The following is a 24,682-nucleotide window of genomic DNA, read 5'->3' on the forward strand; positions in this document are numbered from 1 at the left end:
AATAAATTGGACCAAGTCAATCCTGAATCCAGACCAAGTGATGAATTCTTACCTAGGTTTTGCAGTAGACTCCGTACGAATGCAACTACAGTTACCGGAGGACAAGATTGCGAAGATACAAGCTAAATGCAAAGACATGGCGGCGCAAGACCAGACAACAGTCCGAGAGCTGGCACAACTAATAGGGAAATTAGCGGCGACAACGAAGGCGATTCTCCCCGGGCCCCTGCACTACAGGAACCTGCAGATGCTGAAGAGCGCAGGCCTTCGTTTGAAGAGTCAATGTTACGAGACCACAGTGACGCTCAACCCCGACTGCAAAGCAGACTTAAAGTGGTTGATAGAACAGCTTCGAAACCACAATGGGAAGGCAACAATATCGACCAAGCCAACGGGTGATTTCACAATCCAGTGTGTGTTAGGTGTTGGGTGTTAGTGTTATTGATCTGTAACAGATCTGTTAACAGATTCGCTAATCTGGGCTCCTCAAACGGTGCTCAGATTCAACAGGCTGTTAACAGGGTGTTAACACGGTGTTAACTGGGTGTTGAGAAAAAAGGTTTTTTTAGATTACCTGGTAATCATTCAATGAAACTGCATGTGTACAAATCACTGCTAAGGTGGCATCACAACTTTTTCCATTGCGACCACAAAAATAAGCATTTCCTGCATGGTCCGGCCTTTGAATGCGAATGATGACCCCATCAATAAACAGAATCACACGTCTAACGCGACCCTCAACATCCTCAAGATCCTGAGCAAGTTCATCGAATTCATCTGGTCCTGGTAGAGATATGTGCTGCGGGGCGATGTCCATGAAGAATGATACAACCTGTCGAATATCGGCAAATGATGTGGAGGTTGCACGACGAAATGCAAGTCCGACCAGCCTGTAGTACCCCCCAGACGACACATAATGCAAAAATGTCTCTATCATTTTTCTGGATACGTCATGGCGAGCCTGTCCTCGGTCTCTCCAGGCATGAAATTCATCAGCCAGCTCCTCCACTTGGGGCTCTGTTAGCCTCATGTGTTTCTCTGTAGGCTCTGTGCTGGTAGCTGCTGTCCTCACATGATTTTCTTCCCTGTTGATGGCTATGGCTTGGAGAAATGGCTCGAACATCATTTTGACAAAGAAAGCAAATTTCTTCACTTCTAAAGAAAATGGCCGCTAACAGAACACCGAGTTGTGAAATCATGACGGTGTTACACCTCCTTAACCTCTAGAGGTTAGTGTTGAAAGATTTTCCTAAAGTTTGTATTGGTCAAGTAAAGTGCAAGGTACTCATCTACATTGAAACATAGTGATTCTCTGAAAACATTAAATGAGAGATAATGAAATTATCTTAAGAAATATTGAAATTAGAAGAAAAACTCGCTGAACAGATTTCAGGTTGCTGAGATTAAGTCAAGACCTCATGTTACATATCTGTGAGGTGTTCGTGTTAGTGTGACAACTCTGTTGAAATTTTGCTATTTTCAACAGATCTGTCACACTAACATGACACTAACACTAGTGTGACACCGGTGTTTGTATCGATTTCAGAACCCAGTGTTAGTGTAACAGATCAACACCTAACACACACTGGATTGTGAAATCACCCATTGACATTTACAACAGATGCCTCGTTGACGGGATGGGGCGCGGTCATAGAAACATCGAAGGATGTAGCGCAGGGACGATGGACCAAAGAAGAGACAAGACTCCATATCAACGTGTTAGGGTTGAAAGTAGTGGAGATTGCCCTGAAATCATTAGCACGACAGGCAAAAAATTGCCACAGACACTTCAGGCTGGACAACTCGTCAGCCGTTGCCCAGATCAACAAATTAGGAGGGAACAAGATCCCGAGACCTGCTGAAGATCACCCAAGAAGTATGGGACTATTGTATTCAGAGAAACATCTCATTGACAGCAGAGCACCTCCCAGGGGTGAAGAATGTGGAAGCAGACCAAGCTTCCAGAGTATTCAGCGACTCCAGCGACTGGCACCTGAACCAGAAAATCTTCCGAGAAATCGAGAAAGTTCTAGGCTAGCAGACCACCTGTTTGCCAGCCGACACAACAGACAGAAACAGCAATATGTCAGCTGGAAACCAGACCCAAGAGCGATAACATTCAACGCGTTTGCACTAGATTGGGGAAGGTTGGAGGCATATGCATTTCCACCATTTTGCCTGATCGGACGATGCTTGGCAAAAGTCAAGGAGGACAAAGCGAACATGATCTTTACGCAAGGGCCCAAAGCGCCGCATAGCGGCAAAAAAGCGAAGCTGGCGAAACATTATAACGGGTCACCGTCACTTATTATTGGACTTATAGCGCATTTACGGGGTTGCAACTATTTTGCTTTATAGTGTCACCAGGAAAGAAAAGCATGCGACCTAACGCCGATCTACATGTATTTGTATAAAGTGATAATTGGAAGGTATATAGTAGGAAATATCAATAAAATAATCATTCCATGTCGTCTTTTGAGGGCATTTTTGATTGTAAAAAATATATGTGTACGTCACCGTAGTCTCTGCAATGATAATTTTATCAGAGCAGTCTCGCGCAAGTAGAAGTTCTTTACCTATTAGTTCTTCACTTATTAGTCTCAATGTCTGGCGCAAAGCCAGACGTTTTCCATAACGATTTCACTACGATGTTTGACAAGAAGGAGCAGTGCGCGAGATATGCTAATGAGCAGACTTCCCTCGCTTGAGTTTCGGAAGAATGTTCCATATCGCGCTAAGCTGACCACTACTGACCATGACAGGCGTGCATTGGACTGGTACAGGTTGGAACTGAACATTGAATATGCTGGTGGTGACGCTTTCTGATGAGAAGTTGGTCGTGACTGATGCAGTATCCTTGGACTTGTCCACAGCATCGTTCAATCATTGCTCTCTAAGCTGGCTTGATTCTGTACTTACCCAAATACTGAGACCAAATGCCTGTTGACTGTGCTTTAAGAGAGACTGGCGCCATGCCTAGTCTCTCTTAAAGCACAGTCAACAGACACCAACCCCCTCAGACTCAGAAACCACAAACGCCCAACCCTTCCTGCTACCTTAATACTTCTGGATCACACCAGTGTGGCAAGGACAACAGTGGTACCCGACACTACTAGAGATGATTGTAGATCGACCAATACTACTTCCCCCGACAGCAAATCTGCTGACGGATCCCAAGGGGGACTAGTCCTCGACCACACAATGTACCTGGCGGCATGAAAAATCTCAGGGGGCAAGAAGAACACCAGGGTTTTCTGAATCAGCTGCAGAACTCTATAGAAGAGGCTGGAGAGAGGGAACTGAGGCTGCTTACGACTCAGGTTGGAAAAAGTGGACTGGCTGGGGTGTCGGACGGGATATTAATCTATTTCAGGCCACTGTGGCAAATATAGGCAATTTCCTGTCGTCAGAGTATGAGACAGGAAGGGCATATAACACAGTAAATGGCTACAGATCAGCCATCTCGGCGAGACACCCGGAAATAGAGGGTCACAAGACGGGACAACACCCTGACATTGTGAGACTGATGCATGGGGTCTCTAATTGCAGACCACTGGTACCACGATATATGGACACCTGGGCAGTGGATGTAGTCCTCACAGCAATAAATTTACTGGGGTGCAATCGGACCATGAACATCAAAGATTTATCTGCCAAACTAGCAATGCTTATGGCACTGACAACTGCATGCAGGTGCTCAGAATTACTGAGTAAAATAAAAATTATCAACAAAGCCAGGGAGGGTAAGAATGTGGTCTTCCAACTGGATTCTGTGACAAAGACCTCACGACCATGAAAACCATTGTTGAAATTGACATTCGTACCATAATATGACACAAATAACAAACTAGATGTTGTGCAGTGCTTGGAATTAAATGAGACTAGGACAGAAAATGGCGCATCACAGCCGAACAGAAACAGTATCTGTTACTGGCTATGGTAAAACCACACCGCCCAGTAGCAAAATGCACAATAGCAAGATGGCTACAGTTCATCATGACAAAAGCGGGCATTGACACGGACAAATACAAAGCCAATTCGACAAGGGCGGCGACCACGACCAAAGCCAAAATTCAAGGCTTGTCAGTGAAGCAAATTATGAAGAAAGCGGACGGATCAAGGGCAAGCACATTTGGTAGATTTTATGACAAAGAGATTCGATCGTAGGCCCAAAATAAATGCCAGTTCCAAGATAAAGTATTGGAATGGATGTAGGTTAGCTTTGAACATTCAACTATTACATCTATTTACGGTTTATGAAATTAGATTTAAAATTTTATAAGTGTGCGAAGCACACGAAATGAAATTATAATTTAATGAGTAAACCTAAATAGATGTAATAATCCCACCCTCCCTACCCATATTGAGATTGAAACATCCTTTCTCACTTTATCTTTACAGTTAGATCTGGATAACACATCTGAGACAACAACCACGGGAGAAGGACAATGTGAATTCGGCAAGGACTGGTTATGACACTTGCGGAAAAATCAGACGTTTATTTTAAGAGACAACGGTCTCACATGAAGTCAGGTTGGACTAAGTTCAGTTATTAAGGCGATTCATTAGCCGAAGAAGAGACGAGCAGTCTGGTGAAGTTCAGTTCAGTTGATTTATTTGGACATGAGGCGATAAGCCTGTAGTGATTTTAAGTTAAATTTAGTTATTGACACGCAGGAACGGCAGTAACCTTAATAGCCAGTGGGCTGGTTATCTTATGTTATTTACTTCATTTGTTGAACTTTGAAAAAAAGAAGAAGATTGTTTATCAGTTTGTACTTCTATAACCTGTATATATCTTAAAACTAGCAACTCATAAGGGGTGGACGGGGCGGTTATGAGAACCTAGTATGTTTTTTGAGTAAACTTGTTGGTCCAATCATGATTGAAGACATGATTGGGTCTATTAGCTAGGTTTGAAATTGCAGCGGACTCCAAATGAGGATGGGATAAGAGGAAAATGCAGATTCGTTTTCGGTTGAGACCGGAACGAAGTTTCAGCTGACCTGTTGAATTCTGGAGCGAAATTCAATTATTACATCTATTAAGGTTTACTCATTAAATTATAATTTCATTTCGTGTGCTTCGCACATTTATGAAATTTCAAATTGTGGATGGTCGCTGGTGGTTTACCAATGGTATCGAATTAAATCAGAGGCGATTCCATAAATGGGGCATTGGTCCAATCGATTATTGATAAGCAGATCGCTCGATATGTATTCTTGTCCTTAGAGGTCCTACATGTATAGGTAGGCCCGATGTCTGTCAGATATCTCTGCTGTCGTATGTATAAAGCATAGTTTTATGCAAATCTCATTACCAAGTTGTGGCTTAACATGGGTATGTCATTGATTACCTATGACTTTTTCGAAACGTACTTCACAGGCAAAGGCTATATAAAAAACCTCATTCAGAGGCCATGGCTATACAGGAACCACAGTCAGAGCTCATGTATATGTGGAAACCTCATCACACGTATTAACAGGCTATGGTGGTGCATCTTTTTCTATTTCAGGGAAGCATGTTTTGCTGAATCTACTATGTCTCATAACTAACATTGGGTCTCGAAGGATTGTATATATTATCCGATAAGATTTTGCGAGTTGACAGCCATTTTTAATAGTGCCATTTTGTTTTAATGATCCGAGCTCCCATTGCAATATATTCAAGGTGTTTTGCTTTATCAAAGGCATATAACCATGACCAAGTGCAAAACCCCTCTTGAGGCTATCAATAGTGGTGGTATCGTCACAAAATGTATAGTTGTACTTTGTGCCCCTAATTAAACTTTTGAGAAAGCAAACATTTTCATTCATTGGTATACACACAACTTTATTGTTCACAGACACTAAAGGGGAATTTTAGGTCTAAAATTGCCAAGTTGCAGCTGATATTACCAAAATATCTCAGCAATCAGCTTACCGAAGGCAATGAGCAGATTCATTATTCTATGCTTAACAAAAAATTAAAAAGAAATGAGCGCACAGAAGACAAACGTTTACTTACCATGTACAACCATGTACAGGCTCAAGTGTGATTTGAGAAATATTCAGCAAGACTAGTATAATCCAAAATTACTCAAAGTGGTCTTATTGATGATTTGGAAATAAAAGAGTTATGGATATGATCGATTTCTGCTCAAAGGAATGGTTGAAATATATATTTGCCAGTCGGTTTGAAAACCGTAAAGCTTTAAGGGTTATACGAGAAATGTGACAAGATATAGACACAATGATTGCTGGTTGTTTCTTAGCACTCCCTAAAGGGCTTTTCATGGATTTTGAGCCCTTAAACACACTGTATCATAGTAAACATGGTAAAGGAGCCGTGTGAGTGTTTGGGTCATGGGCCGGGGGCGGGGGATTTCTTTTAATCACATCTTTTAAAGTAATACTTCGTCTATTCCACAAACAACTGGTTCTGGGGTTGAATTTACAGCAGCCATTCGCATGTGTTGTTGTTCCGACTACAGCCACTGTTTATTCCCACGGAAGATCGCTGGGAACTGGACTACAAGGGTTAGGTCCAGTGAGAGGCATCCAAACACCTATTCCCTTGATTATAGCTCAGGCCAGGAGATGTATTATCGCTACACGAACAATTATTCAAAATGGGAATGCTTTTTTAAAGGCGGCTGCTGTGAAGAGATAATTTACAAGAGGCACAAAGTAGCTTGCTACAGTTAACAGAGGAAAATCTCGCCAAAGATCCTCATAAAATCACCGCGAGTAGAATCAATTTGGAGCTTCGTTGGGGGGGGGGCTAAAGTATAGTATGCCAGCAAACTCTGGCAGCACTGGGACGCTGACTGAGAACTGCCGACTTTTCCGAATGTTCGTCATTCAGATAATCCAACCTGCAATTGAAATTGCCAGTTCTCTTGCAGCGACCATATTGATCGCTGAACTTTTGATGGATTTAGTACTGCCTATGTGTCATCAAGGATGCGATACAGGATATATTTGGAAACATGTGGAATTTGGAGGCCAGTAATTGAATCGAGTTCAGGCTTTTTAGTCTAAATATATTATACACCGATCTTTGGACGCTCTCTCTCGATGTTCACCCAACGGTGTCTGCATATAATGCCTCGCTTTCGATTCGTGAAATGGGAAGATCCAAATGCACATCACGAACATTCATGTGACCTAGGCCCCGGCCTTACTCGCGAATATACAGTATATTAGACCTGTCAATGACAAATAGCACCCATGTCTCCTTCTCTGCATGATAAGTGGTTATTTGTGCATGAATGGGCAATTCCCTGCCCTTGACCACTCACTAATCTGGTGCTATCGTTCAGTTGTTATGAAATGGTGCTTCTAGATAATCTCTAGGCAGCATGGTCTCATGGAAAAGTCATTAACAGGCTGTCATGGCATTATATATGTAAGCCTCATTCGATCCCATTTCTTTATAACGGAAACTATACTCACATGCCATAGCTTTTTGGGAACAACATTCACGGGCGACGGTTTTATACAAATCACATTCACTAGCAATTGTTTTATAGAAACTTCATTTCGCAGGCCATGGTCATGGCTGCAATTGAAACTATTCACAGACCATGGCTCTATGGAAACCTCATTTATAGGCCTTGGTTAAATGATAACCTTTATACAAACCAATGCTTTCTGGAAGCCTCATTTACAGACCATGGTTTCATGGAAATCGCACCATTTACATGTACAGGCCATGGCTTGAAAACTTCAAAATCAATGGCAATATGGGAACCACTATAATAACGCGATCAGACACCTTCGGCAATAACTGGATAAATTTAGGCTTTGGCAGATTAAACCTGGGGGACCTTGGAGTTTCCGTGATTTTGCGCTCGATGACCTTTGACCAGTTATGTCCCAGACCTTTGACAGTGCTTATTTGGGGCAAACCTGGCTATCTCCCAATATGGTGATGCAGGACATAGATCTGGTAGGAAATGTTCATTAATGCACTCATTCCATTTTATACCCCAGTATTGTGACCTTTTCAAAATATTGATGCCTCGATCGGTGGTAAGTCCGGGTGCAACCTACACGTCACACGTATATCAAGCTTATTGGCGATAAGGCCATCGACCTTGGAGAATAAGTGGAACACACAGCCGGCAAACAAACAGAAAGAAAAATGGCCCAAAAACATTTAGTATGGAGAGTGTAACCCCCCCCCCCCTTCCCGTACGATGGTCCTCTAGGTACTCTCTTCTCCGATTGCGATCTGCGATTGAGAGATTGTGCAGAGGCGACTGAGAAATACATGCTGCGCGACAGGGCTGTATTCGTTGTCACAGGCGATTGAGAGATTGCACAGAGGCGAGTGAGAAATACATGCTGCGCGGCAGGGCTGTATTCGTTGTCACAGGCGATTGAGAGATTGCACACATGCGAGTTGGAAATACATGCTGCGCGGTAGGGCTGTATTCAATGTCGTAGGCGAGTGAGAGACCTCTCCTCATGATCCTCGCATCATGAATGATAGTACACCTGTACAGTGTGTACATTAGGCCTACGGTACGTATAGTGTGTGGTGTGTACCTCGGTGTCTACTGTACAAGTGGTTGTTGCTGCACTACACTATGTTGTTGTAATGCCACTTATAGAACCTGGGGGCCTTGGACGGCCAGTGAAGTCTCTTCCATGTAGATAAACACAGGTGGGGACAGCTAGGAAGGTCGGAGCTGAGAAATGAATGCTACGCGCCACACTCAAGTCGCATTTCGGTCTCATGGCATTTTTGGCGGCTTTTAACTCTTTGAGATGGCTTGTGGTATTCGACTCGACGACGCGATGGCTCGATGACGCCGGCTGTTATAAAACGCGGATTCCGCGGAAATCCGCGGAAAAATCACAAAGCCGCCAGTAAATACGCGCATATATTTAATGATAACTCACACAACGTAGTGAGTGTAATGGTTACGTATGTGTATAAAGTGTAAACAAAATTCATATATCCATCATGTCCATCGAATCTGAAAAAATTTGTGCAGACCCATGACAATTCTGGTTCCGGTACAGTTTGTCGCATTCCATACGGGCCGCGCTTGCCGATCCTGCTTTCACGACGCACCGCAACCACAGTTACCATGATTCCCATTGTTTCCTTCCTCGTGACGCAATTATTTCATGACGTCATGAGCCATTGACCATTCACGCAAGTAGATTTATTCACACCGGCACCACTGAAGTGTGGGTGTGGGACATCATGTATTTAAAAATCGCCTGCTGGGACATACAGGACAACAACGTCGGCGGAGACAGTTCTGACATTTCATTGCAGACGAAGTAAACGTCCTCTTCTTCTCGATTTACGTACTTTACTTCAAAAAAGTCAGTTTTATCACTACTAAATCCAGATCCAGTCACGTGATTTCTAGTAACTGCCAAACTCGACCCAGTGCCGGTGTAATGTTTTTGAGTGTTTCTGTTTTTGAGTGTTTCCCCTCATTGTTTGGGAACGCTCAAAAAAAGATTGACAAGTTTTTCTGTGTATCCCCCTATTGAAAAGTCGTGGTCTCTCTAGCTGACACATGGGAAACAACCACAGATGTTACATCGGAACTGTGAAGTAATGATGTAGGTCACGTGGTCAGAGTGCAGGAGTTAACGTACCGCCTGGCTATCCGATTTAGCATCTACCGTTCCGGAACGACATCAGCGCCTCTAGTGTCAAGATCGTAAATTTGCCATTCTTGATTTTGGCGCCAAACGAATAAAAAAAAACGCGTTAAAACAATTAAGAATATATCAGCTACAAAAATTCGTTATTAACTAACTGGTGAAGAAACATACACAAATATCTAGGCTAGCAGGTGGAAAATTCAATTATTATTGCACCACAAAGAGCTGCTTCTGTCCGCAGATATGAGACAGCTACCGGGGCGGGGACTATTTCTTTATGGGGCCTTATTGTTCAGTGTCTCCAAGGAATTCTATTTTTAGAGTCCAATGGGGGGGGGGGGGGGTTGGGGGGGCCTTCCCCCCAATGTACTGACTAAAACCTGTCACTTTCAGAGAACGGGGGAGGGGGTTTGGGGGACTCATCCCCCAATGTACTGGCTAAATATGTCAGAAGGACGGGGTTTGGGGGGGGGGGGCTCCCCCATGTCAAACAGTTGTGTGAGTTCACTAGAGATTGCTCTTTACATATTAATTATATGATACAAATAACAACATAAATCATAAATCGGAGGCAAGAACTACCAGTTATCTGCATATTTCATCCGTCATATTTTAATCCTCTGGAGCGCCATTCATGCCATTCCGATCGACTCTTCCCTCTTTTTTTCTTGGTGTTGATAAACTTTGCATGTTTTCTTCGATACCACCGTGGTTCCTGATTCCCTAACCGAAAATATTACGAGGCTGCTTTCAAGTGTGATTGATGCCCGGATTGATGTACGTTACGGTATGCCTCCTTCAAATATAGGTCGATGACGAACTGAATTCTGGTCTACGAAAATGTTTTAGGACAATCTCCTTGCAGCTCGAACCTAACCAACCATATATGCGACTGCACATTGGAGTCTATTTTTAGCAATCACAAAAACTTACTTCGCGGCCCGTCCTAGAGTATAAGTTTATTTCAAACTACTGTACAAGGTGCTTGTGATTTACGGCGCATACAGCGCACCATATAACGGGGATTCCCAAAGACCTTGTCACCAGGAGTACTTCATGCGCACAACAATGCACACTATTAATATGAAAAACTCTCACCTGCGGTTCAGGTAGCCACCCTGTAGCCAAGTTAGATTTTTCCGCGGATTTCCGCGGAATCCGCGTTTTATAACAGCCGCGATGACGCGATCGTTGCTATGGATTTTGCTAAAATACGGAAAACCATGATCCTGGTCTCCGGGCTACCGCTCCAACAGCAGAGGTTTTAGCTCGGCCTTCCCATACCCAGCTACGGTATGTGGAAGGATGTGCCCCCCCCCCCCCCCAGCCATGGCCACTGAAGATTGGTCCCCGCGGTTGATTTTGATATTTAAAGAACTCGCGGAAGTTTCATAGCATGCAAAATGACCGGAGATTGAATTGACACACAAGCTTCTAGTGGCCAATGTCAGATGTCATGTGGTAGTCTTGAATCTTGAATCTTGAATGGTACTGTGCCTGACCGCGTTTCGCGTATTGATGGCACAGGGGTAGGTAGATGTTACTGGTGGCGCTGGCTAGCCGAGATACAGGTGGTATCGATCTCGGCTTGGCTCACTTTGTTCCAGTCAACCACGGTTCGTGGAAAAAAGGAGTTTTTGAAGTCTTCCGTTGCGGTACGGATCACAAAAAGTTTGTTAGCGTTTTTTGCTCTAGTTCTTTGGGGTCCTGGTGTTATGTAGTCTTCCTTGTTAAGACCAGTTTCGTCGTTTACGATTTTATGCAGCATTTTAATTCGATTTTCTCTCCTGCGCTTTTCGAGGGTATCCCAGCCAAGATTTGTGATCATATCATTTACACTGCTGTGCCTGCTGTAGTCACTGCATACAAACCTGGCAGCTCGTCGCTAGATTCTTTCTAGATCTTTTATGAGTTCTGCCTTGTGCGGGTCCCATATGATGCTGCCGTACTCCAGTCGTGATCTTACTAGTGTCTGGTATGCAATTGCCTTAAGTTCTTTTGGTGCGAATTTAAGTGTCCTTTTGACAAACCCAAGGGTGCTGCTGGCTTTTGCACAGGTTTTACTGATGTGGTCGTCCCATGTAAGAGAGCTCGAGAGGGTGAGGCCTAGGTATGGGGAGGAGCCGACTTCTTGCAGAACATGACCATTCAGTTCGTATAGGTATTGTAGACTGGAGCGCTTGGAAGGGGTTGTTCGGATGATGTAGCATTTATTAGCATTAAACGACATCCCCCACTTGGTGGCCCACTTCTCTAGTTCAGCCAGGTCATGCTGAACAATCGGTACAATCAGTCTGTCAACAATCGGAATTTCGCACATGTGCAGTTTTTTAGACTCAGTCACTCAGTCCCTCTTCCGTCCCTCGACATCTGCCCCCCCCCCCAAGACATCAGCCCCTTTAGGACATTTAATATTGCCTCCTAGGGCATATCCCCAGATATGGACATGTCCTGGTTGGACTGCCGTGCTGAACGGATATCCAGAGCCAACCTTGTCTCCAGGAACTCGCGTGTCATTTTAACATTGAAATTTCTGCTTGTAAAGAACCTGGGTAGGAGGTTGATCTGAACCAGCTATATTTAGGTGTATTTAGCTGTATTCACGGTAAGATTCCAGTGGCTTGCATAGCAACATGGCGCATGGATTTATCAAAAATGCGAACTTGTAGGAAACGAAAAATGGTCGGATTAGATACGGTGAAAACAGCTGGAAAGGGGTTGGTAATGATCGGTTCTTTTTTATTTTCCTCCACTTATGATTCTATGTATAAATTACAGTCCAAGCAGTGATATTCTTTAAAAAAATTCCAACTTGATCGCGTCATCGAGTCATCGCGTCGTCGAGTCATCGAGTCGAATACCACAAGCCCTTTGAGATCGCATCACTTTTTTTTGTCGCAATACCAGGAACGTGCGACTTTTCTTGAAAAACACCATTTTCAAAAAAAACAATCATCAAAGTTACTTGCAATTTATATCCCCTGAAAGGTCTTTCTGAGTCCTTTTCTTTGCTTCATAGCATTCCAATTTAGGCAAAACACCTGATTTACAGGATTTTTAAGAAGAAATATAGTTTTCACCCCTCACCGAATTCCGAAATAATTGGCAGAACTAGACATTCCACTAGCCACAAAAAGTCATAAAAACAACACAGAAAATTAGAACTCCCTAGCAACTAACTGCATAATAAATCATTGTTTAAGGCATCCCAAACTTCATGGGCTTTAAATCTCAATAGCATTCCGCGAAGTTAATATTTATAGCTCACAAGGTCATTTGCATAAGATATTGATGACGTTTTAGTCACGTGACAGTCGGACATCGACACTTATTTCTACGCATTTGAGCTCATTTCAAAGTCAATTATCTTTGACCGTGCATTGTTTTTAGCATGAATGATACCATAGTGTCAGAGAGAGAAATATTCAGAACAATTATGTAGTATTTCCAACACTCGGACATTGCCAGATTGAATCTAACTGCCCTAGTTAGAAAGCCTGAATCCATTACGAAACCGCATGTTTGTCTGACATTGCCTGTAATTCAGCGATGGGGAAATAGAGGGCAGCAGCTGCAGTGACCTCATCATCGCGGAATGCTATTGACCTGACAGTTTGACAGAAAATCGTCTTCTAGCTATTACCACCATATACACCAACCATCACCCGACCATAGTAAAAAAAAAGCTGTTAGTTTCCTAGAATGATTGTAGATGTATCTCGGATCGATTCCAGACAGTGCTGAGCACAGCTAAACCGCTAAAAAGTAGTGTATGCAAACAGCATGGGTCGTTCAACGTTACTGGTGCCTGATTTACCCAAACGACTTATGCCGTTCAACAGTCTCAAAGAGTTAATATAAAATGAAATGAAATGAAATGCGCGAAGTATGTATTTAGAACTGCATAGGCTTCCCGTACAGGTTCTTGGCTTCCCATACAGGCCGTCTGCAGTCACAATCCGTGATCCATTCCGTAATCCGCGGAATTCCGTGTTTTAGTAATGCCGACTAACTACATGTACCTCCTAATACTCCTCATACTAGAAATCATATCATTGTCTAAGACATTCGTGGTGCAGACTTAGTTTAGTTTAGCTTATTCGTGGCTACATGTATACATCAATAAAATAATCGATACAGTGAAAAAAATGCACTTGTAAAAAGCATACATTGGTAAAAATGCATGCACCAACGGTAATCATACAGGTCATAATGACCATTTCAATGGCACCAAGAAAGTGGGGCGACAGAACGGATATTCCTTATGATGACGACATGTGCATCAGCCAGGTGGGTCGGCAATCGAAGGAACGAAAAAAAGTGACGAAAGTAATTTGTCAACCTCGAGACGATACATTCAGTCAACAAAAAAAATCAATACTAGGTCTAAAAATATATTTTTCTTACTCCTGAGTTCAAGAGGTAAACAATGCCATAACCTTGGAGTTCAAATAAAATAAGACGCACCGAACGTGCAACAATCGTGCATGGAGGTCAACTCGGTACGACAGGGGAAGCAGAGACAGCACTCGCGAACATTCTACATATTAAGGTATGTCCGGAATTAGAATGCACCGTGTCACTCTCAGCTGCACTACACGCTCAACGTCTCCCACATGAGTGTCAAATATTTGAGCAGCGAATCCCAGCCTAGGCAACTTGATTTTTTCTGCATTTCTTACTTATCTTCAATTATAAATATCAATGACATTGTGGATGTCAACATCTTTATCTTATCTATATATATATATATATCATTGTATTATTTCAGAACGCGCTATCTTCCAATACACACACTCATGTATAGGACGAAATACGATCAAATTTTATTGTTTGATTTTGATATGCCATTGACGTTACACCAAATATACATTGTACTTGCGTCTTAAATACAATACTGCATCCACTCACCAATAAGATCCCGAGCCCGACAATACCCGATTTGTACCACCGCCTTGATGGGTAGAGTCTAAACAGCCTAACACAATAGTAGGCCTTTCACAGCCATAAAAGGGGTGGGATCTCTATTCAAGAGTTAACAACGTAATCGTCATGAATAGTCAAGACTCTACAGAGGAGCTTTTCATATTACAATTAAAGACCAATAACGCCATCGATCGAGGCGAATGGCACCAGAGTCTACAGGACTGTAACTGAACTGATTTTGAAGTTAAGTGGTGTAAAGGAAAGACGGCAACCTGGCAGCCATATTGGATATTGTGTCAGGTCATACATCTATAGGAAAGCTCCCCTACACTAGGCCATCACATCACAGAAATGTCAGGCGTGTCACTCACTCAGTTCTGGAGTTATGGGGCAGAACGCGAAAACAAAGATGGCGGTCTGGTGGCCATGTTCGACTTTGGATCGGGTCCAAAATCGATAGAGAACCTCCCCTACACTAGGTTATCACACCACATAATTTTCATGTATGTAGCTCAACCGCTTCTTGAGTTGTGGGTCGGAATGCCAGAGAAAAAGATGGCGGCCTGGCGGCCATGATAGCCCAAATCGATAGCGAACCTTCCCTACACTAGGTCATCACACCACAGGAGTTTCAGGTCTGTCATTCACTTGGTTCTTTAGTTATTGGACGGAATGCCTAAAACCAAGTTGGTGGCCTGGTGGCATTTTGAACTGGGAAATGGAGTCAGAAAGGGTTAAAGTGACTTGCAAATGAATGAAATGGAGTCAGAAAGGGTTAACGTGACTTGTAGCTGAATCGGGAGCCAGCATTTGAATAGGGAAATGGACTTATAGAGGGTTAAAATGAGTTAAGACGAATAAGGAACTGGCATTTTGAACCGGGAAATGGAGTCAGAAAGGGTTAAAGTGACTTGCAAATGAATCAAATGGAGTCAGAAAGGGTCAAAGTGACTTGTAGCTGAATCGGGAGCCAGCATTTGAATAGGGAAATTGACTTATAGAGGGTTAAAATGAGTTGAGACGAATAAGGAACTGGCATTTTGAACTGGGAAATGTGTCAGAAAGGGTTAAAGTCACTGATAGTTGAATCGGGAGCTTGGTAGGAAAGGGTTAAAACCACCAAGTTGAGTTATCGGACTTTGGAGGGTTAATATTTGAAAGAAATTTGAATTGGGAACTGGGAAATGCTTAGCCCATTTCCTAGTTCCTTATTCGTACCCAACTGCGAACTGGGAACTGGGAACTGGGAGCCAACTTCACAGACCCGTTATGGGGCAGAATACAAAAACAAAGATGGCAGCCCGGCGGGTATCTTCGATTTTGGTTCGGGATAGAAATTAGATATCAGTGAAGCCACCTGTTCTTGAGTTATAGTCCGGAATGGGAAATCCGAATGGCCTCCGGGCGGCAATGTTGAATTTCGGAGCACGACCAAAATCGATAGGGAACCTCTCCCTATCCACCCCATTACACAAAAGAAAAGAGCAGAATGCGAAAATCTAAGATGGCGGCTGGCGGCCATATTGGATTTTGAAACGCGCCCAATATCAATAGGGACCCTCTGACACATTAGGCCTACTCACCCCCTAAAGATTTTACGTCAGCCGAACATGGGGTTCTTGAGTTATAGTCCGGAATTCAGTAGTGTGGTGTGGGCCGGAAGCGAATTTTTTTCCTACGAGGTTTTTGCATATGGCGCATGCGCACTTGGCGTTTGAACTTGCGCCATGGGTGACTTGTTCATTTCACCGTGAATTCGAATTGTAGTCCGCAATATGTCGATAAAGTGCTTTTGTTGGTAGGTATCTAGTTATTGCGAGTGATATTCATTTAGTTGTCGTATTTCTGCATCTATTTTTGTAGTTTTAAAGGTTGATGCTTCTGAAGTCACACTAGAAATCTTGATTTTAATCGATTTTTTTTTCGTACTTAGATAAGTGAAGCGCTTAGGAAAATTATACACGCCTAGGCCAATCATGCCCATTGTATGTACGAAAAAACATGAACATTGCACTCGTTCAATTTGGATTGTGTCCTTAATCATTGCACTTGACCATGATGTCGGTGTCAATAATAGAAGCTTTTAATGCATGTAAGCACCCTGATGCTGCATGCCAACAAAATTAAGCTTTTCCCAATGATTATATCTTAAGAAAACACATAATAGTACAATGGAAGTTTTGTTGATGACGCCCAACACTATTAATAGCCCTTTTCACATATTAAAGATTGCAATTGTATTGTCCGCTTCATTTGTTATGGCCAGCATTGCAGCAAATAAGCTGTAACAAAGACAACCAGTGAACAAAAGACTATTGTCACAAGCGAAAAATACCACATTTTGTGTGTGAATCAAACTTATCTCTTGCAAATTCTTTTCAGACTGTCCTTCCTACAAACTATGATCATCATATCTGCCACTTTGAAGCCAAGGAGGGAAAAGAATCATTTGAAGTCACTCTAAGGTTAAAATTGTCTACTGAAGAAGAAGCAAGAAAATGGTTGTCAGACTTCCAGGAATCAAGCTTTACTACATTTAGGAAAGCACAAACATATCCAAATATTGCTGAAAAGCATGGAAAGATTGAATATAAGGTGTGTGGCCAATGTTCTAAAAATTCTGGTAACTGCTTATAATGGCTGTATCACTAATGATTACTTTGCGCAAAGCCTAAGCATGTTGTTGCTGATTAGTTAATGGAGGCTTAATCCAACATAAGCACTCCACTGTCATTTGTTCTGTCCTTCACACACTCAAGAATTGTGAACAGAACACAATGGAGGGACCAGTTTAGCCTCAATCTGCCTTAATCAGAATAATTTTTCAGCTTCTATTATTGCCCAAGCAGTCAAGACACATTGAGTTTAAGTTTCTTGCTTATATGTTTTGCAAAATCATCTATTTTGGTTCAAAGAGCTGGTAAATAGATGATCGTTTTTGTGATTGAACTTTGAAATATTCTTTCTTCGCAAATACTTTCAGGTTGATCTAAGATGCCAGCACAACACGATTCCACGGTCAGAAACCGCAGCTAATCGAAGAGGTAACAAGAATACCACCTGCAAAGCCAAGCTACAGGTGTCCATTCTGAAATTTAAAGAAGCCTCACTGAGTCAGAACAACAAAAAGAATAGAAGGTTTGTTTTACAAAGTTGAAATCAAATTGATCGATAAAGAAAACTTGACAGTTGCTGTGGAAATGATGAAACTGATTCCAGGACCATACTTCACCATTTTAAAATCCAGGACCAAGAACTTACATGTAGATGTCTACACCACCACAATATGCACACGTTAAATTTACTTAAATGAGCTGTCATACTTGTATTTAAGTGACCAATAATGAAATTTCCTCACTTCAGGTCTGTGGATCCACATCCTCGTGATGAACGTCTCATTGTGACCCTTCATCATTGTCACAACCATCCTATCATAGCCGCGGATGATTTACGTTACAGAGATGTGTCACAGGAGGTGAAAGATAAACTACTTGAACTATACAAGCAAGGTTATACACCCTCAAAAGCACTTGAGCTTCATAAGTTCGATTTACAGATCGAACATGGTGATGATTACATTATAAAAAGTGGTGACAGAGCAATTTGTCCGGACCTTCAGTTTTGTTACAGGTAAGCTCAGAATGAAGTACAGGGTGTCACAAAAAGAATATCAGTAAATGATTGATGGTATCTAATTCTAAGGCATGTAAGGGGGTAGATATTTAAAGGCTAAGAAATATTTTCATGATCACCTTTTGTCTTTCAGGTTGTAATATAAGAAATTTGCTGCTGAATATAGAGAGACGAAAGGAGAACATGTCCTGAAAAGACTTGAAGAGAAATTGAAGGAGTACGACCAAGCTGTAGGTGGAAGTGATGCACGGATGAAAGTTTTGGATCAAAAAGATGTGGCAATTGCAATCGTTACCCCACTTATGCATCGTGTGCATGAGCACATTAAACATGCAGGGGAGTTGGCATTCATTGATGCTTCGGGTAATATGGATAGGCAGGGATGCCGTATTTTCCTGATATTGACTCATAGCTCTGCTGGAGGAGTTCCGCAAGGTGTCTTGGTCACAACCAGTGAGAATACGGAAACTGTGACCCATGCATTAGAGATGCACAAATCACTGCTGGAAGATAGATCGTACTTTGGTAGAGGAGCAAGCTTGGGTCCAGACGTGTTCATGACTGACGATAGTGCCTCAGAAAGACAGGCGCTGCATAATGTTTATCCTGAGGCAAATCTTCTTCTCTGTGTTTTCCACATTCTCCAAGTGTTCTGGCGCTTTCTGTGGGACTCAAAAAACAGTGTAAGGAAAGAACACAGACCTCCTCTTCTCTCCCTGCTGAAGGGGCTGGTATATGCAGATAGTGCTGAATCTCTTGACGCTGAATATGCAGAGGCTGCTCACAATGAGATGCTGTCGATGTATGATAATGTTACCAAGCATCTAGAGGACATACATGCTCGCTGAACCTACTGGGCACTCTGCCACCGTTCCAATCTTAATGTCAGAAACAATAACACTAACAACTTTGCAGAAGCGGATATGAGGGTACTTAAATATCAAATTATGGATTGTACCAAATCGTACAATGTCATACAACTCGTTGATTTCCGGTCAACTCGCCTAGAGGCATATTAAGAGAGACGATTACTGGATATCTGCAACAATCGACTTGATCGGGCCCTGCAGTCCAGGTTTCTACCAAATCCACAGACAGGTGCGAAGATAGACCAGGAGAAGATAACGAAAATTGGAGAGACGGCATACATAGTTCCCAGTGAAACAGATCCAGAAGTATTAAGGTAGCAGGAAGGGTTGGGCAATTGTGGTTTCTGAGTCTGAGGGGGTTGGTGTCTGTTGACTGTGCTTTAAGAGAGACTAGGCATGGCGCCAGTCTCTCTTAAAGCACAGTCAACAGGCATTTGGTCTCAGTATTTGGGTTTTGATTGCCATGACTGTACCCCTGTAAAAGTCCGAGGAGGAGAAGTTTGGAATGATGAAAGCATTGAAGAAGAAGAAATGTTATTATTGAGGAAAGCAAAATTTATTATGAGACTAGAAGGCAGTGTCCTGACTTGATTATTTTGAAAATGGCGGTCTGAACACATTTAAAGGTGGAACATGGCATTTTATCGACTTTGAAGTGTTCCGCAGTTAAAGGGAGACTATAGGCAGCAGCTAGGTAGGCAAGATAAAGTCATACAAATTTGCCAATAGGGGTCAGTCATATCTCTAGGCATGGCGCCAGTCTCTCTTAAAGCACAGTCAACAGGCGTTTGGTCTTAGTATTTGGGTAAGTACAGAATCAAGGCAGCTCAGAGAGCAATGATTGAACGATGCTGTGGACAAGTCCAAGGATACTGCATCAGTCACGACCAACTTCTCATCAGAAAGCGTCACCACCAGCATATTCAATGTTCAATTCCAACCAGTACCAGTCCAATGCACGCCTGTCATGGTCAGCAGTGGTCAGCTTAGCGCGATATGGAACATTCTTTCGAAACTCAAGCGAGGGAAGTCTGCTCATTAGCCTATCTCGCGCACTGCTCCTTCTTGTCAAACATCGTAGTGAAATCGTGGTACAGTGGGGCGTCCTCGAGGATTGCAGCTGGTCGGACAGACGTGAGGTGGAATGTGGGCGGCTGCACTTCTTCGTTGATGTGCGATGGCAGATAGCACAGTTGTTGCGTTGCATGACAGCTGAAAGTGAATGTGATATCATAGAACTGAGGCGTTTGCCATGAGACTATAGGTGAAGTAGAAGGAAGGAGTGAAATGGGCCATCTTCCAGTGACTAATATACAGAGTAAGGGCACTGGGTGTTGTTAGATTCAGCATTGAATGTATTCCTCGTACAAGCGTGAATAGTGTGGACATACAGTGAGAGGTGAGAGACCCCTATTGACTACTTCTTGTAACTTTATCTTGGATAGTGCCCCTTTATCAAGACTGAAACCCACTGTGCGGGGCTAAGAAATTACCTTTATAATCCTAGTTGGATAACCACTGTGTAGATGATTTGAAGAGTGCTCTGTGGATGTGTGCCTGTAATGTCAATGAAAGTATGATGAGGTGATGACGATAGTGGAATGACGAAATATTGGAAAGAGATCTATTCCTAGAAGAACATATGTCCTGTTTTGACTAGGTGGCGCATTTAGAATCAGCAGTGAGCACTGTGTGTAACATGGTGGAGGCAGCGGAGATAATAACTGTGTCGAAAGTATTGTTATAGGGCCTTCCCTAGGCCCATGGGGTTAAATTTACAATCCACGATTGAAAAGACGTAGTTTGATCGCATTCAACTATAAATACATTGAACAGTTGTGTTCCTTTAGTCAACCGATGACCTTTTGTTGGGCCATGATCGGGGATTGTAAACTGTAAATGTATTATGGACTGGGAGACGGGGGAAACACAAGTGAAACTGAAATAGACCAAAACAAGTGATTTTGGGGCTTTGGTTTAGACGCATGCCCCACATGCGCCATGCAGGATTATACGGTTCATGTGAACTTGTTGACATCTACATGATCTAGTGCTGTTATTGGTCATGGTACATGGTAGGCCTAATTATCATGGCTATATGTTTCAGGAAATGCTCGGAGTAAAATGAACTGCCGATGAATAATGATGTTGTTCATGTTTACCATGTTTGCTAGTACATAGCCATAGGGTATGCACTTGCCAGTGCACTTTCTGCACGTCGTCATGGTCATGTACGTGATACCTTGCATATTTTGTTTTTTGAATGCGCATGCTTTTTGGGCAAAATCACTTGTACCAACACTAATGAATAATGTCTTCTTATCCCAATGACTCCATACACAGTGAGGGCATTGTCCCATTCCCATCAAATGGTAACTTATTGTACCGTATTAGGGTGGAAGTTGGGGAGCAGATACCTACCGTTGCACGCCTGTCATAATCAGTAGTGATGAGCTTCGCGCGATATGGAACATTCTTCAGAAACTCAAGCGAGGGAAGTCTGCTCATTAGCATATCTCGCGCACTGCTCCTTCTTGTCAAACATCGTAGTGAAATCGTAATGGAAAACGTCTGGCTTTGCGCCAGACGTTGAGACTAATAAGTGAAGAACTAACAGGTAAAGAACTTCTACTTGCGCGAGACTGCTCTGATAAAATTATCATTGCAGAGACTACGGTGACGTACACATATATTTTTTACAATCAAAAATGCCCTCAAAAGACGAAATGGAATGATTATTTTATTGATATTTCCTACTATATACCTTCCAATTATCACTTTATACAAATAGATCGGCGTTAGGTCGCATGCTTTTCTTTCCTGGTGACACTATAAAGCAAAATAGTTGCAACCCCGTAAATGCGCTATAAGTCCAATAATAAGTGACGGTGACCCGTTATAAATGTTTCGCCAGCTTCGCTTTTTTGCCGCTACGCGGCGCGTTGGGCCCTTGCGTCCAGACGTCACATACACAGTAGATGTATCAGTTGGTGCATGTACATGCTGGAGAGGGAAAACAGGTAATTCAAAAGGGCTTAGGCCTATGCCATAGATATTTGCGGGTTTTCTACATGACAATACAGTAGAGCAGAAGCAATTTAGTCAGTGAAACTGAGGAATGCAATTGTAGCAACTTAAAGAGGAACTATAGGCATGAGCTAGGGGGTCAAATTGGTAGTCTTTATGTGATTAATATGCACAGTTAGGTGACTGGGTCGCATTTAATTCACCGATGAATATATTCCTCGTACACGTGTGAATAGTTTCGATGTTCTGTGAGATAGGAGAGACCCCTACCGGCAACTTCGAGTAACTAAATCTTGTCTACCTAGCTCCTGCCTTTAGGGCAGAGACATGTATTCATCCACGACCGGAAGTGTGGCACAGAGCTTATCAAAATGTCAAGTTGTGGTAAATACATGGCTGGGATGGACCAAAGTGGAATTAATTCTCAATCTGTGGTTGATTCTTAATCTACAGAGTCAGGCCATCACAGAAATATGCTTTTTGATAATATATTTAAGAAAATGTGGTCTCACTGGTCAGTTTAGAACTTGTATTTTGACAGGGCCATATCAATGCCCCAGTGACGTTTTGATGGATATAGTGTACGGAAATCATTTTTACTCAGGCAATCGGTATTGGAATGTTTTTAAACTTTATTATGCTATTGGCAAAGGGTTCTTCTTGACACATATAAAATTTTGTGCAGATTGATTGGTCCAATGAGTACTTTTTTTACCAAAACTTATGCACAACAATGTACACGTAATGTACACATGTTTTAATAGAGGACTCTGGCCTTTAGACCCCCTTTAACTGTATCATAGGCATTGTATTCACACTTCTAATCTGTATTCTAATATTTTCTTCATTTCTATTCAGGAGGACCATGTAAACACCAGTACCTGGTGGTGAAGATGTACAGACTTGCGTCGTGGAATTTCATCCCTCTGAATGATCCAGCCATGAGGCGTATTTTCTTCATGGTTGCAACTGGGAAAGCAACACCACTGAATGGCGACTGGTTTGAATCACTCCACTCAGGAAGGACAACCCTTGCCGATACCAACACTGTTGTTGAGGAGACGGGAGGAAACAGTGATGATCCCATGGACATTTCTATTGAGGAGTCGGCCTTGGTGGTTCCTACTGCTGGGGTCCCTACTGAAGGTGCTTTGTCTACAACACTTCTTGATTCTCTCCACTTGCAGAGAGATCTTCAGAATCAGTTTGATCGTAGGAATCAGCAACCTCCATTCAACGATGATCATAATCCATGTACTGATAGTATTTATTGGATGAGTTAAACAAAGTATTTGACAAGATAAAGACAAGTTTCCTTGAAAACAGAGACTACTTTGAAAAGCCATTGAGAATTTTTGTTAAACAAGCCAATTCCTTGACCACAAACTCTGCATTGTCTTCTGCATTACAGTGCTTTGGGAAGTACTCGGGGGCTGCGATAGCATTGGACAAAATACGGAAGGCAAAAAAGGAATTGGTGAGTTGCAAGAAGATTGGGGTCCAGCCTGCCGGACTTGCTAGACGTAAGATGCTGGGTGGTGGTAAAAACCGAGTTGGTAGTGGTAGGCCAGCTACTAGAAGTAGTTAGGGAGAGACAAGCAGTAAGAAGTTGAATGAAATGGCCAGGGCCATTGTGCTCACCTCATGTGGAGGAAAGATGGATAAAGAGCATGGTATTGTGTCATGTAGTGTTAGGTTTGATGTAGGTCCAAGCAATTACAATTTCCCCAAAATGGCCAATTTACAGTACATTCGACCTCTGTGACCTTGAAAAGTAGGTCAAATCAAAGAAGACCCGGGTGACACATTGAATGGTTGTTAGAATTAGATGTACCTATGATATAAAATTGGTGCCAATCGGGCAAGTCATTACTAGGAATAATGGCATTTTGAAGAATTTAGGATTTGGCCCCCTCCCTGGAGGCCAAACGGCAAATCAGATCGCACCAAACTTCGGTACCTGAGATCACCTGACCAAGGGGTACATGTGTACTTAATTTGTGATCAATAGTCATTGCAGTTAAGAAACGTGCCATAGTTACGGCCTGACGGCGAATTTACGCCATTTGACGTCTGTGACCTTGACAAGAAGGTCAAATTAAAAACCTGTGTGACATATACTGTATGGTGGTTAGATGTACCCATGATATCAAATTGGTGGCAATCGGGCAAGAGGTTAAGGAATAATCACATTTTTAAGGTTTTTGGATTTTGCCCCCTGGTGGTCAAGTGGTGAATCATATTGGACCAAACTTCAATCCCTGAGATCACCTGACTAAGGGGGTAAATGTGTACCAAGCTTGGTATCAATAGTCATTGCAGTTTAGAAACGTGCCATCGTTACATCCTAACGGCCAATTTACACCATTTGACCTATGTGACCTTGAAAAGGAGGTCAAATCAAAAACCCGGAGGATATATGATGCACCTTTGCTAGAAGTACCTACCATATTTTTTTCAAAAATTCACGACTACTATTGAAGGAGATATTGCATATTTTCACTTTTAACGTTTGGCCCCCTGGTGGCCAAACCATGAAACGAATCAAACCGAAACTTGGTCTCCAAGGTGTCATTACATAAGGGTACATGTGTACTAAGTTTCAACTCA

The 24,682-nt window shown here is 42.5% G+C and overlaps 2 long non-coding RNA genes across 2 annotated transcripts in view; one reads left to right on the forward strand and one right to left on the reverse strand.

Moving 5' to 3' along the window:
* Positions 1-24,682, reverse strand: part of LOC135499146 (uncharacterized) — a 64,418-nt gene that overhangs the window by 25,222 nt on the left and 14,514 nt on the right. The gene's annotated exons all lie outside the window — the stretch shown is intronic.
* LOC135498647 (uncharacterized) lies at positions 16,957-17,985 on the forward strand. The gene is made up of 3 exons (XR_010449117.1): positions 16,957-17,138; positions 17,527-17,681; positions 17,907-17,985. It is a non-coding gene; the product is annotated as an uncharacterized LOC135498647 (long non-coding RNA).

This window comes from Lineus longissimus, chromosome 14, assembly GCF_910592395.1.
Source record: "Lineus longissimus chromosome 14, tnLinLong1.2, whole genome shotgun sequence".
NCBI classification, from domain to species: Eukaryota; Metazoa; Nemertea; class Pilidiophora; order Heteronemertea; family Lineidae; genus Lineus; species Lineus longissimus.